Source organism: Lucilia cuprina, chromosome 2 (assembly GCF_022045245.1).
Source record: "Lucilia cuprina isolate Lc7/37 chromosome 2, ASM2204524v1, whole genome shotgun sequence".
In the NCBI taxonomy this organism is placed as follows: Eukaryota; Metazoa; Arthropoda; class Insecta; order Diptera; family Calliphoridae; genus Lucilia; species Lucilia cuprina.
Genome location: NC_060950.1, coordinates 63,253,755 through 63,261,130, shown reverse-complemented (window position 1 = coordinate 63,261,130; position 7,376 = coordinate 63,253,755). Strand labels below are relative to the sequence as shown.

The 7,376-nt window shown below is 29.7% G+C and overlaps 1 protein-coding gene across 1 annotated transcript in view; it reads right to left on the bottom strand.

Annotated features, from left to right (window-relative positions):
• LOC111677713 overlaps positions 1-7,376 on the bottom strand; it is a 133,137-nt gene that overhangs the window by 100,176 nt on the left and 25,585 nt on the right. The gene's annotated exons all lie outside the window — the stretch shown is intronic.

Genomic DNA, 7,376 nt, shown 5'->3' with positions numbered 1-7,376 from the left:
TATAGAGTAGTCTATAGTCTTGACTATAGAGTAGTCTATAGTCTTGAATATAGAGTAGTCTATAGTCTTGACTATAGAGTAGTCTATAGTCTTGACTATAGAGTAGTCTATAGTCTTGACTATAGAATACTTCATAGCCTTGACTATGGAATACTCCATAGCCTTGACTATAGATTACTCTATAACCTTGATTATAGAATAGTCTATAGTCTTGACTATAGAAAATACAATAGAATAATTTACAGTCTTGAAAATAGAATAGTCTACAGTCTTGACTACGGAATAGTTTAATGTCTTGGCTCTAGATTAGTCTAGGCTAGATTTGAGTATAAAATAGTCTATTGTCTTGACTTTATTCTTGACTATTCTCAGCTTAAACAAACTAGAAAAAAAAGCTTTTATGTTTTTCGTCATATCTAAAGAAAGCTTTTGCCTTTATAAAAGCTTATTTCCTAAAGCTTTTTTAGCCTTAGCCTAAAATCCCATACCAGTGAATGCATTTTATATAAAATAATTAGTGTTAGGAACTCATTATAATAGAACTTTGAGGGATTGCATATTAAAAAAGAAGAAAAAAAGCTTTTAGTATATTATATCTCTATATATAGCGTTACACTACTCCCCCCTGACATTAAAAACCCGGTCCAAAAATATAAAAATGCAATAGCTTAAGTAGCAGAGGCTTATTTTTATTATATACAACAATTGTATTTATAGATTTTTTTATTATTTATTTCAAAAGCCCTATTTTATAAGTTTATTATAAGTTAGGAAATAAGTTTAGAGTTTTATAAGTAAAAATAAACCCCCCAGTGCCTTTTCACTTAGAAACTTTATAAAACGAAAAATGAATTATAGTAAATTAGTGTTTAGACCACCTTTATTTGTATTTTATAAATTAAGTTATAAACTTTAATGTTAAGAATCTCTGTTAATTGTACAGTACATTTTTCTTTCATTAACATTTGTATATAAATTTCATTTAAGCGTCTCATTATTATAATAAATTTATTTTTTAGTTATATTATTATTATTTAAAAAAAACACTGATACACACATATAAATCCAAATATTAAAGCCATTTTTTATTATTTATTATTTTTCAACTTTTTTTTTGTTTTTTTTTTTATTTTTTGGTATATTTTTGATTTAAGCAAAATATAAAACAAATTTTTAAATAAAAAATTATAATAAAAAATTTATAAAAATCGTTTCTTGGAATTATAAGTTTTAAAACTTACAAGTTGTTGAAGTTTTAAAGCAGTTATAATTGTTCTCAATAATAATTTCTCTTAAATAAAATTTTATTTTTATTGAGTAAAAAATGGCTCTAAAATGGATCAAAAATATTATTTCTACGTTTTTGTCTAGTTTGTCATTATAATATGATCTATTGTCAATTATTTTCTATACCGATCTTTATATGACTCAGTATCTTAACTATTAAGCTATCAAAACTATTATAATCTTATATACAGACCAGACAATACTATGACCTTTTGACAGTCTGATTGTAGTAGCTACTCTAGCAATATATAGTTTCATGACTAGATTCTGGTCTTAAGTTAAGACTAGAGTCTGGCCTTTACTCAAGTCTGCTTCATAGTCAAAAATACAGCCTATTTTAGAGTTACGACTATAGTTTAATATATTGTCATGGCTACATATTCATGTATATAATTCATTCATTAGTCAAGTCCATTCAAGTCTTTAGTCTATTATATTGTCATAAATACTATATTATATTCTGTAGTCAAGACTATAGACCATTCTATAGTCAAGTCTTTAGCCCATTTTATAGTCAAGAATACAGTCGTCAAGACTGTGGTCTTCTCGACTGTCAATTCTATACTTAAGACTAATGACCATATACAATGCTATATAGTCTATTCTATAGTCAAGACTATAGTATATTCTATAGTCAAAACTATAGTCCATTCTATAGTCAGTTCATTTTTATAGTCAAGACAGTAGTCTATACAGTCAGGGCTATAGTCAATTCCATAGCAAAGGCTAAAGACCATTGTATAGTTAATACTATAGTCTAATCTGTAGTCAAGACTATAGTCTAATCTGTAGTCAAGAGTATAGTCTATTCTATAGTCAAGGCTATAGTCTATTCTATAGTGACGACTTTTATCTATTCTATAGCCAATACTATAGTCTATTCTATAGTCAAAACTGACCATACTTTAGTCTATTATATAGTCAAGACTATAGTCTGTTCTATAGACAAGACTCCATTCTATAGTCAATTATTTAGTACTTTTTATTATAAAAACTATACACTATATTCAAGTGTACCGTCCTTTCTATAGTCAAGACTTATGTATATTCTATAGTCGATTATATAGTCAAGTCGTTAGTCCATTCGATAGTCCGTTCATTCTAAAGTCAAGACAGTAGTCTATACAGTCAAGACTATAGTCAACTCTATAGTCAAGGCTAAAGACCATTCAATAGTCAAGATTATAGTCTAATCTACAGTCAAGACTATAGTCTTATCTATAGTCAAGACTATAGTCAATACTATAGTCTAATCTATAGTCAAGACTATAGTCTAATCTATAGTCAAGACTATAGTCTAATCTATAGTCAAGACTATAGTCTAATCTATAGTCAAGACTATAGTCTAATCTATAGTCAAGACTATAGTCTAATCTGTAGTCAAGACTATAGTCTAATCTATAGTCAAGACTATAGTCTAATCTATAGTCAAGACTATAGTCTAATCCATAGTCAAGACTATAGTCTAATCTATAGTCAAGATCATAGTCTAATCTATAGTCAAGACCATAGTCTATTCTATAGTTAAGACTATGGTCTATTCTATAGTCAAGACTATAGTCTGTTCTATAGTCAAGGCTATAGTCTATTCTATTCTATAGACTTTAGTTTATTCTATAGGAAAGACTATAGTCTATTCTATAGACAAGACTATAGTATATTCTATAGTCAGTACTATAATCCATTCTATAGTCAATTCTATAGTCCATTCTATAGTCAATTCTTTAGTCCTTTTTATTATGAAAACTATAGTCTATATTCAAGTGTACCATCCTTTCTATAGTCAAGACTATATTCCATTATATAGTCAGGTCTTTAGTCCATTCGATAGTCCAGTGTTTAGCCCATTTTATTGTCAATACTATAGTCAAGACTTATGTTTATTCTATAGTCGATTCAACAGTCAAGATTTTAGTCTATGCTATAATCAAGACTATAGTTCATTCAATAGATAAGTCTTTAGTTCATTTTATAGTCAAGACTATATTTCTTTCAAGTATATAGAATAATGTAAGGACTGTAGCATTTTCTACAGTTTCAGCAATATCCTGTTTGATGGTATATAGTCTCGTCTATTATCTGAAATAAAAACTAAATTAATTACAAATAAAAAAATATGATTTTATGATCAACAAAAATTTACTTAATTTTTCACCATCAAAAATATTTTTTTAAAATATTTTCATTTATACAATTTTTTAAGTGCCTGTTTTAGTATCAATTTATCGCACTCCATCAAGTGCCTGCTGCTTATCACTCCCTCACGATCTCTGGCTATTAAAACGATTTTCACCACATTTTTATGTTTCATTGGTTGTTTTTTCGTTTTTTTTTTTTGCCAAATGTCTCAACTTATTTTGAAGCGCTGAGTTTGCCTTTTTCTTTTTTTCGCATTTTTGCATTGCAATTTGATCGTAACATAATTTTAATCGATCATAAAATCAAATTGTAACTCGTACCAACGATAAATATTACTTTTGATGTTTTATTTACTAAAACACACAAAATACAAATCAGCTAAAACAGCAGGCATTCTGGTTAAAGCTCCTAAGTACAGTGGGTTAGAAATTGTAGATTTTGTAGAAGAAAATTTAAAGTTTTAGTTGTTTTTTCTAGAAAAAGTATTAAAAATATATCTTTTTTATATATTAGACGATTTTCTGGGATATAACCTGGTCTATAATCCGGTCTATAGTAAAGACTATATTCTGGTCAATAGTCAAGACTATAGTCTGGTCTATAGTCAAGACTACAGTCTGGTCTATAGTCAAGACTATAGTCTGGTCTATAGTCAAGACTATAGTCTGGTCTATAGTCAATACTATAGTCTGGTCTATAGTCAAGACTATAGTCTACTCTATAGTCAAGACTATAGTCTGGTCTATAGTCAAGACTATAGTCTGGTCTAAAGTCCAGACTTTAGTCTGATCTGTTGTCAAGACTTTAGTCTGGTCTGTAGTCAAGACTATACTCTTGTCTGAAGTCAAGACTATACTCTTGTCTGTAGTCAAGACTATACTCTTGTCTGTAGTCAAGACTATACTCTTGTCTGTAGTCAAGACTATACTCTTGTCTATAGTCAAGACTATAGCCTGGTCTATAGTCAAGACTATAGCCTAGTCGATAGTGAAGACTATAATCTGGTCTATAGTCTGGTCTGTAGTCAAGACTATAGTCTGGTCTATAGTCAAGACTATAGTCTGGTCTATAGTCAATACTATAGTCTGGTCTATAGTCAAGACTATAGTCTACTCTATAGTCAAGACTATAGTCTACTCTATAGTCAAGACTATAGTCTGGTCTATAGTCAAGACTATAGTCTGGTCTAAAGTCCAGACTTTAGTCTGATCTGTTGTCAAGACTTTAGTCTGATCTGTAGTCAAGACTATACTCTTGTCTGTAGTCAAGAATATACTTTTGTCTATAGTCAAGACTATAGCCTGGTCTATAGTCAAGACTATAGCCTAGTCTATAGTGAAGACTATAATCTGGTCTATAGTCTGCTCTGTAGTCAAGACTATATTCTGGTCAATAGTCAAGACAATAGTCTGGTCTATAGTGAAGACTATAGTCTGGTCTAAAGTCAAGACTATAGTCTGGTCTATAGTCAAGACTAAAGTCTGGTCTATAGTCAAGACTGTGGTCTGGTCTATAGTCAAGACTATAGTCTGGTCTATAGTCAAGACTATAGTCTGGTCTATAGTCAAGACTATAGTCTGGTCTATAGTCAAGACTATAGTCTGGTCTATAGTCAAGACTATAGTCTGGTCTATAGTCAAGACTATAGTCTGGTCTATAGTCAAGACTATAGTCTGGCCTATAGTCAAGACTATAGCCTGGTCTATAGTCAAGACTATAGCCTGGTCTATAGTCAAGACTATAGCCTGGTCTATAGTCAAGACTATAGCCTGGTCTATAGTCAAGACTGTGGTCTGTTCTATAGTCAAGACTATAGTCTGGTCTATAGTCAAGACTATAGTCAAGACTTTTGTAAAGACCATAGTCTGGTCTATAGTCAAGACTGTAACCTGATCTATAGTCGATTCTATAGTCTAATCTTTAGTCAAGACTTGTCTTGACTAAAGATGCTTGAGACAACGGTCTCATATATAACCTAATCCTTTCAGTGGACTATAATTGCGACTGTAGTCTGGTTCGATATTTGCCTGTAGTTTTATCGATCCCATTTTTCTATGTTGAAATTTTCAATTCAAATGATTTTTATCATTTCAGCAATTAAAAGCAAATATCGTATACATTTTTTTTGAGAGTTTGGTTTGGCGAAACATGACAGATTTTTAACTAGTTTATTTGTTGAACTCAAAAAAAAAAAACACTAACAAATTTTATTACTCTACCCAAAAATAAGAAGTGTAATTTTTTCGGGGTTTTATGTATATGAATGAAAAAAGTGTTTTATGTCCACACACACACCCACATGCTGCTAACAAACTATAGAGACAAACGGACGGAGAGAAGGACGGATGTACTTTAATATGTATGTATGTGTGTGTTTAGCAGGACAGACAGACATATAGTCTCTATAACTAAAACTCATTGACTACAAGAAAAGTCAACAGAAATTTGTAGCAATAGTTTCTGTTGTTGCTGTTATTATTGTTGGATTTTTCTTTTGACTACACAAACAACTGGCATAAAATATTTTGACACAATCATGATTTTAATTTTAAAAATCTCTTGTTGCAAATTTAACACACCTTATTGCGGAAATTAGCTTTTTTCCAGACAAATAATTATTGGATTTTTTTCTTTTGCTAAGCAGAGAGGCGAGGGTCATTGAGTGTCAGCAGGGTAAAGTAATTAAAATTGAAAATATGCAATAATAATAATTAAAAAAACTATAAATTTCATTAAAAAAAGAAAATTATGAAAAAAAATGTGAATCTTTTATTACAAATTTTCTCTCATTTGCTTACAGGTTGTTGCCATAAATTTCTTTGTTATTTAAATTAAATTTTCAACCTTTGCATTTTTGTTTATAATTTTTTTTTTAATCTTTCGCAAAACTCCAACAGTTTTAAATAAAGTCATTTACTACATTTTCAATAGTAAATTATTATGCAATAAATAAAATTTAAGAATCAACAGCAACCACGAAAAAAATGGCATCAAATAACACAGTGTGTAGCATTTTCTTAAGCACAGTGGGTTGCTGCTCTCTATATTTTTCCGTAAATTTAAGAGTTGGCGTAGTAAACGCCTACTGAAGAAAATCAATTGAAAAACGACAAGTAATATGAACATGAGAGTGATATTTATGGTAGTTGCAAAAGACAGACGGATGGATGGATGGATGGTTGTTTGGACAGACAGACCTAATACTTAAACTTCATTCATGAATTTTCCCCCCAAAAAAGTTTAAAAAAAACACAACCAACGCTTTTTCCAAAAACTATAGAATTACAACAAATTTATTTCTTAAACTAATAAAAAAAATTCCTTTAAACAAGCTTTAGGAACTTTTTTTTCTAAAATCACTTTCATTCAAAAAAAACTCTATTTTAGTTAATTTTTAATTAAAATATTATCAACGCCTTGCTGTAGTTTTCATTTAAAATTCTCATAAATTAAAATGATGAAATCTTTTAAGCTGCTTGCCAGTAAACAGTTTGTTTAGTATTCTCCTTTATACTTTTTTTAATATTTCTAACTAGACAGAGTAATTGAGTCGCTATGGACTAGCAATATGATGTTGCTGGATGATGATGTATGGCTATTGCATATAGAAATTTTTAGAGGAACGAAAAACATTAGCCACAAAATTGAATATCTTAGATCATAAATATCAAATAGCTACTGTTTATGGCAAATAGAAAACAGTCTGTATAAGCGTCGTACTGTGTGCAGTACAATAGTTATTTAAAGTTTGTTACCCAACTTAGAATATCAACAATATAGTTAAAGCAATATCTTTCTAATGAAAAATATCGTCATAACATTGTTGCAACATTTTTAGACTAATACTTAGACTATAGACTAGACTATAGACTAGACTATAGACTAGACTATAGACTAGACTATAGACTAGACTATAGACTAGACTATAGACTAGACTATAGACTAGACTA